Source organism: Myotis myotis, unplaced genomic scaffold (genome assembly GCF_014108235.1).
Source record: "Myotis myotis isolate mMyoMyo1 unplaced genomic scaffold, mMyoMyo1.p scaffold_m19_p_1, whole genome shotgun sequence".
In the NCBI taxonomy this organism is placed as follows: domain Eukaryota; kingdom Metazoa; phylum Chordata; class Mammalia; order Chiroptera; family Vespertilionidae; genus Myotis; species Myotis myotis.
In genome coordinates, this window is record NW_023416313.1 from 183,630,892 (window position 1) to 183,639,688 (window position 8,797).

Consider the following 8,797-nt stretch of genomic DNA (forward strand, 5'->3'; position numbering starts at 1 on the left):
TTGGTATGTTAAAGAAATTGGAGGAAAAGATGGACAAAATGAATGAAAAGACAAACTACTTCAGTGGAGAATTTGAGTCTATGAATAGGAATCAAATGGACATTCTAGAAATATATGTTGAAATATCTGAAATTTAAGAACTATTTGAATGGTTACAGCACCAATCTCAACTCAGTTAATCAGAGAAAATTTTTAAACTGAACACAGAAGGAAAACACAATGAAAAAGAACAACATATGAGAAAGATATGGGGCATAGGCAAAAAATCTAATATACAATAATTTAAATCCCAGAAGGAGGGGAAGAGAGAGATAAGCACCGACAATATATAAAGAATGATGGCTGAGAATTTTCCTATCCAATTAAGGATAAAGCTCACAGATTCAAAAATCCTCACGAACACCAAGCACACCATAGTCAAACTTCTGAAAACTGAGATAAAAGGAAAACTTTAAAGCAGCCAGAAAAAAAGATACAATAGTTGATATTATAACAAAAATGTATGGAAGCTGGAAGGCAATAAAATAACATATTCAAACAGCTGAGAAAATACCACCCTGCTAATGTAGATTTCCCTAAAAAAGAAAAGTTAAAAAAAAATGTTCTCAGACAAATAAGCTCCAAAATTGTATCCCCAGCAGGCTAACATAATAATAAATCCCAAAGAACTTTATTCAGGTTGAAGATAAATGATCCCAGAGCATCATATTGAGTAAATATGAGAAACTATTGAAACAACAATTATAACAAATATTTGTGGGGTTTATACACAGGTAGGCAATAAAATATATAAAATAAAGATGTGAGTGGGGTAAATGGACATACACTGTTTTAAGATGCTTACATTATTTGTGACAATGACAGGTACACTGTAATAAGCTAAGAATACATTTTTTTTACATTCTAAAAGACCGATAGTAAAAAGAAAAGAAGATAAAATGGAACTAATAAAAACAAGGCATGAAGGGAGGAAGAAAACACATGGGAAAAAAAGAAAACAAATAGCAAAGTAGACTTACCCACAAGTTAATCCTATATAATAAAAGCCTAAGATGCAAATCGACCGAACGGTGGAACGACTGGTCACTATGACACGCACTGACCACCAGGGGGCAGACGCTCAACGCAGGAACTGCCCCCTAGTGATCAGTGCACTCCCACAGGGGTAGCACCACTCAGCCAGAAGCCAGGCTCACGGCTGGCGAGCGCAGCAGTGGTGGCGGGAGCCTCTCCTGCCTCCACTGCAGGCGGGCGGTAAAGAGTGAGGGGTCCCGGACTGCGAGAGGAATGTCTGACTGCCGGCTTAGGCCCGATTCCCGGTGGGATCTGGCCTGAGCCGGCAGGCGGACATCCCCTGAGGGGTCCCGGACTGCAAGAGGGAGCAGGCCAGGCTGAGGGACACCCCCCCCCCCCCACCACAGTGTCTGAATCTCATGCACCAGGCCTCTAGTTATTTCATAATTAGAGTGAATGTAAAGGAATAAAACTCCTAATTAAAAAACTAGATTGTCTCTTTCCACCATCTTGGAACCTGTGGAGGCCTGCTAAATGACAAATGTGTCTGGAAGGCTGTGGTCCAAGGCCATTTTTGTTGGCTATAAGTGGGGTTCTGGAACCAGAGGGAACACAGCTCTTCTTAAAACTGAAGGTGTTTGTGCTCAAGACGAAACTGAATTCTCTCTAGGTAAGAGATGTGCTTATGTGTACAAATCAAAGAACAACACAATGACTCCTGGTGGCAAACCCAACAAAACCAGAGTCATCTGGGGAGAGGTAACTCACGCTCATGGAAACAGTGGCATGGCTTGTGCCAAATTCCCAATCAGCCTTTCTGGCTAAGACCACTGGAACAGAATCCATGTGATATACTCCTCAAGGATTTAAACTCATTGAAAAGTCAGTAAATAAAAGTAGATTTGTTCTCTTTGGAAAAAAACACACAATATAAACTTAGATTTTTTTAAAAAGACTCAATATATGCTGCTTACAAGAGACATATTCAAAATACATGAAAATATGAAAACAAATAAGTTTAATGGGAAGAATGGATCAAATATGTCATTTAAACACCTAACCCAAGAAAGCAAATATTATTATATTAATATCAGAGAAATTAAACTTTAGGGCATGAAGCTATTACTTGAAATAAAGAGGGAAAATCCATATTGAAAAAGTAATTAATTCAACAACAACAAAAAACAATGCTACATTAATATGCACCCAAGAACACATCTCTAAAATGCATAAAGCAGCAGTTTACAGAATAAAAGGATAGACAATTCCAATAATATATGGAGAATTCACCACAGCTTTCCCAGTAACTTATAAAACAATAGAAACATTAAAATACAGAATGTCTAAATAACACTACCAGCCAATTTTATCTAATTAGTATTTATAGGATACTACATCCCCAAAGTATAGAATACACATTCTTTTCTAGTGTGCATGTATCATTTATCAAAACATGCTTTGATTCATAAAGCAAATTTTAACAAATTTCAAGTCAAAAGTTATATAGTGCATTATTTCTTTTATTATTATTTAAAATAAATTTTTATTGATTATAGAGAAGAAGAGAGAGGGAGAGAGTGATAGAAATATCAATGATGAGAGAGAATCATTAATCGGCTGCCTTCTGTATGCCCCCAAATGGGGATCGAGCTCACAACCCAGGCATGTGCCCTTGACCAGAATCGAACCTGGGACCCTTCATTCCACAGGCTGGCACTCTATCCACTGAGCCAAACCAGCTAGGGCTATAGTGTATTATTTCTGATCACCAGAATTTAGAAATCTCAAAATATTTAGAAATTAAGGAAAACACTTCAAAAATAATCCATGAGTCAAAGAAGTAAGCACAATGGAAATTATCAAATATTCTGAGCTGACTGTACTGGAAATGCAACCTATCAAAACTTGTGAACTGCAGCTAAAGCAGTACTCAGAAATAAGTTTATAGATCTGTATGTATATATTAGAAGAATGGTTATAAATCAATGTTCTAAGCTTCTAATACAAGAAGTTAGAAGAAGAACCTCTAAGAAAATCCAAATGAAGCAGAAAGAAGGAAATAGTAAATATTAGAGCAGAAATCAATAAAATAGAATACACATACAGTAGAGTATATCCACACAGCCAAATACTGTTTATTGAAATTAATAAAATTGAAAAACTCCTAGCAAATCTGAATAAGAAAACAGAGAAAACAGAGAAAACACAACATACCAATATGAAGAATAAGATATTATGAATAACTCTATGCCAAAAAATACGAATATTTAGGAGAATGGACACATTCCTTGAAAAATGCAATTTACTGAAATAGAATCAAGAAGAAATAGAAAATTTGAATAGTCCTATATCTATTAAACAAATTGAAACTCTTATAACAAACCTTGCCACAAAGTAAGCTCCAAACACAGATGGCTTCAGTGGAATTCACTAGAATTCTCTTATCACACATTCAATGAAGAAAATACTAATTTTACAGAAATTATTTCAGTAAATAGAGGATATAAAGTCAGCATGACCTGAATATAAAACTAGACAAGGATACTACAAAAAAAGAAAAATTATATACCAATTATCTTTCATAAACAGGCACAATAATCTAAACAAAACTTAGCAAATGAGTTATAGTCCAGGATAGCAAAGGCAGTTTAACTTTAGGAAAATCAATTAATGAAATTTGCCACAATAATGAAGGAAAGTCAAAACCCCACATCATCCTCTCAGCAAATTCAAAAACAGCATTGATAAAAGTGAACATCAGTTCAAAACTAAAACATCTCAAGCTAGGATGTCAGGGAACTTCTTCAAACTGATAAAGGGCATTTAAGAAAAATTCACAGCTAACATTATACAATTATGGTAAAATATTGAATAATATTGCTCTAAAATCAGGAAAAGGCAAGAATCTTCACTATCACCACTTCTATCTGCCATTGTATTGGAAGTCCTAGCCAGTGTGCTAGGACAAGAGAAAGAAATAAGTATACAGATTGAAAAAGCTCAAAGTAAACTGTCTTTTCTACAGAAAATGTAATTGTTTACATTAAAAAAATTTTAAATCTATGAAAAAAATACTAAGACTAATATGTGAATTCGGAATATTGCATGATACAAGTTCAATATACAAAAATCAACTGTATAGGTATATGTTTTGAACAACTGAAAAAAAAATGAACTTTTAAAAAATCACTGACTATGGTAGTCAAGAAAAATATTAGGAATAAATTTGATAAGAACTCAGTAAGATATTTATACTGCTAACTATAAATCATTGTGATAAAATTTAGCAAAGACCTAAATTAATGGATGTACATAATATTCACATAATAGAAAATTTGATATTATTGAGGCGGCAATGTTCTCCAATTTGACCTATAGATTCAATATAATGCTAATTAAAATCCCATGAAGCATCTCTGTAGATAATCAACAAGTTGATTATAAAATTTAAATGAAAACACAAAGAAACTAGCAAAGTAATGTTGAAAAAGAACTAAAGTAGAGAATACTACAGCAATAGAGTACAATGGGGTGGGAGGGTTGTATTGGTATATTGGTAGATTACAGATCAATGGAACAGAACAGAAAGTACAGAAGTAAATCCACACATATATGATGATTGCTTTTTGACAAAAGACCCACGGTCATTCATCAGGAAATGAAGATCACAATTGGATATCTGTATGGAAAAAATAACTTTGGCCTTTGTCTCACAGTAGACACAAAAATTAATTTCAGATGGACCAGCGCCTTAAACAGAAAATCTAAACCTTTAAAGCTTTTAAAAGAAAATATGGGAGAATATCTTAATGAATTTGGGATAGGCAAATATTTCAGATGAGACACAAAAAAACACTAGCCATAAAATTAAAAACTCATAAATTACACTTCATAAAAAGTAAAAACTTCTGACCATCAACACCATTATGAAAATAAAAAGGTAAGCCACAGAGTGGTTAAATACATTTCTCAATATTTACAAAGGACTTGGGTCCAAATCAATTGGGGGGAAAATAATGTTATAGATGGGCAAAAACTTCAAATAGACACTTAACAAATGGCCAATAAGCATATAAAAAAGCTCTATACCATTATCATCAGAGATATCCAAATTGAAAACATAATGAGATACCATGTTATACTCTTTAGAATAACCAACATTTAAAGCAATGATAATAGTTCCATACCCCTTCTTCTTTCCTTTACTTCTTCCCTTCCATTTCCTTCCCAAAAGATTCAGTCCTAGAGCCATCATGCTGAGCAGAGCAGGTGAAATCATATAGTATTTGTCTTTCTCCGACTGACTTCACTTAGTTAATACCTACTAAGTTCATCTATGCTGTTGCAAATAGTAAGATTTCATTCTTTTTATGGCCAAGTAATATTCAATTATATATATATTTTTAAAATGAACTTTATATACCACCACTTTTTATCCAATTGTCTATTGATGGGCACTTGGGTAACTTCCATAGCTTAGTCATTATAAATAATGTTGCAATGAACATAGGGGTATATATATTCTTTAGAATTAGTGTTTTTAATTTCTTCGGCTACATACCCAGAAGTGGAAATGCTGGGTCATAAGGCAATTCCATTTTTTATTTTTATTTATTTATTTATTTATTTATTTATTTATTTATTTATTTATGGGGGAGCGGGGGAGAGAGGAAAGAAGGGAGTGGAGAGAGAGAGACATCAATGTGAGAGAGACACATCGACTGGTTGCCTTCCACACCCATCCTGACCAGAGCTGGGGAGCAAGCCTGCAAACATGGTATGTGCCCTTGACTGGGAATTGAACCCACAACCCTTTGGTGTGTGGGCCGACATTCTAACCTCTGAGCCACACCAGCCAAAGCCATTTTTAATTTTTTGAGGAACCTCCATACTGTTTTCCATAGTGGCTACACCAATTTGCATTACTACCAACAGTGCACAAGGGTTCCCTTGACAGCACTTGTTTGTTGATTTATTAATGGTGGCCATTCTGACAGGTGTGAGGTAATATTTCACTGTGGTTTTAATTTGCATTTCTCTGATGATTAGTGACATTGAACATCTTTTCACAGAAGTCATCTGTATGTCCTCTTTGGAGCAGTGTCTATTCAGTTCCTTTGCTCATTTTTTAATTGCATTATTCGGGGTTTTTTTTATGTTGAGTTGTGAGTTCTTTATGAATTTTGGATATTACCCCTTACCAGATGTACCATTGATGAAATGTTTTCCCATTCGGTGGGTTGACTTTGTTTTGTTGATGTTCTAAACACCATTCTTTGTTGTTGTTGCTGTTAATCCTCACCCGAGGATATTTTTCCATTGATTTTTAGAGAGAGTGGAAGGGATGGGAGAGACAGAGAGAGAAACATCAATGTGAGAGAGACATCGATTGGTTGCCTCCCACATGTGCCCAACCAGGGCCAGGGATTGAGCCTGCCCTTGATCAGAATAGGACCCACGACCCTTCAGTCGGCAGGCCGATGCTCTATCCACTGAGCCAAACCAGCTAGGGCTAAATGCCATTCTTCACTAAAAACCAACTAACCATCCAAACAAACAAAAAGAAGCTTCCTTGGAGAAATGGCTGATTCCAGTGCTAGACAGAAAATACAAGGTGATCCTGAATACTCTTATGCCAGAAAGCAAAGAATTGTTCCGAGAATGTTTGGGACATGACAGAGGACAAAAGCCAGCCTGCAGGGTCAAATCTGCTACACTTTTACTATCAAAATAAATAATGATAGTAATAGATTATTTCCCACTGAAGAACACAGGAAACTATGAGTTCATACAGATATCAATTCATCCATAAAAATTTGGGAAGCAATGCAATAGTTTAATCTCAGAATACCTCCCCATAGAAGTACTGATTACACAAGGAAAATACTAACTTTACAGTGAAGAAACCTTGCAGACACCACCTTATTTGAATGATCAAAGTGAATATCATCAGTAAGGGAACAAATTAAATTCATGTGTTTTCTGCTCAGTTGTCCTGTGTGTCAAGTGACTCATACACTTGGTTGCCTGCCTAGATAAGCTGATGGGAATTTGGCTTGGAAGGGCTGCAAAAATAAATAAATAAAATTCATGTGTTTTTATGATAATGTTGCCAAAGATACATAACCTGAATGTAATTATGAAAAAACATCAGGCAAACCAAAATTTGGGGCCATTGTACAATATAATTGGCTTAGAAACTTCAAAATTTTAAAAAAGAAAACCGAGAACAGTCCCAGTTTGATGGAGACTAAAGAAATTTGACAACTAAATGCAACATATACTTTTTAAACAGGACCTTTTTACTAGAAAGAACATTATTGGGACAATTGTTAAAGCTTGAATAGTGTTTGAGAGTTAGATGGTTGTAATGAACCAATATTAACTTCCTAATTTTGATGGTTATGTAGGAGAGTGTTCTTGTTTGTATGAAATACACACTAAAGAACCCTGTCTCATTTTTCTCAGTGGTTAGAATTGTTGACCCTCGGACCAAAGGGTCTTGGGTTCGATTCCCGGTCAAAGGAAATGTATCTTGGTTGCTGGTTTGATCCTCAGCCCAGGGTAGGACATGAGAGGGAGGCAACTAATTGATGTGCCTCTCTCACATCGATGTTTCTCTCTCTCTCTCTTCCCCCCCTTATCCCTCCCTTCTACTCTGTCTAAAAATCAATGGAAAAAATATCCTCTGGTGAGGATTAAAAAATAAAAAGAATTACGGGGAGATGGGACATCAGGTCAGCAACTTATTCTAAAATGGTGACAAAAAATGTTCTTTGTACTATACTTGCAACTTTTGTGATTGTGCTAAATTAAAAAGAACTATTAAAATTATAATCACACACACATAAAAAATACTAAGTGTTGGCGAGGCTGTGGAGTGGCTGTCCCACACTGTTGGAGAGTGGTTAAAAGGTAAACCACTCTGAAAAAATGTGTGTCCATTTCTTATAAAGTTACACTTATCCCATGACCCAGTAATTCCACTCGTAGAAATGTCCACAAAGTGGTTTGTGCCAGAATGTTCTTAGCAGATTTATCTGACATGGCCCCAAATTAGAAAGAACCCAAATATCCATTAATAAGTGAATGGATAAGTAAACTGTGGTTTATCCATACAATGGAATACTATTCAGCAATAAATAGGAACAGACTACTAACACACAGAACAACATGGGTGAACCTCAAACGAGTTATGTTGAGTGAAAGAAGCCAGACATAGATGAGTTTATGTTTATGATTCCATTTATATGAAGTTCAAGAACAGTCAACACTAAACCAGAGATTGATTTAAGCCTAGAGCAGTGGTTCTCAACCTTCCTAATGCCGCGACCCTTTAATACAGTTCCTCATGTTGTGGTGACCCCCAACCATAAAATTATTTTTGTTGCTACTTCATAACTGTAATTTTGTTACTGTTATGAATCGTAATGTAAATATCTGATATGCAGGATATATTTTCAGGGATCGCAACCCACAGGTTGAGATCCGCTGCCCTAGAGCATCCTTCCAGATACACCAAGGTTGTGGTTTAGATTCCTAGTCAGGGCACATACAAGAATCAGCCAATGAATGCATAAATAAATGGAACAACCAATCTCAATCTCTCTCTTTCCTCCCTCTCCCCCCTCTCTCTCCCTTCTTCTCCCCCTAAAAATCAATTTTAAAGAATAATATATGCCCCCCCCAAAAAAGCTAAACTGGCCGAAACCGGTTTGGCTCGGTGGATAGAGCGTCGGCCTGCGGACTGGAGGGTCCCGGGTTCGGTTCCGGTCAGGGGCGT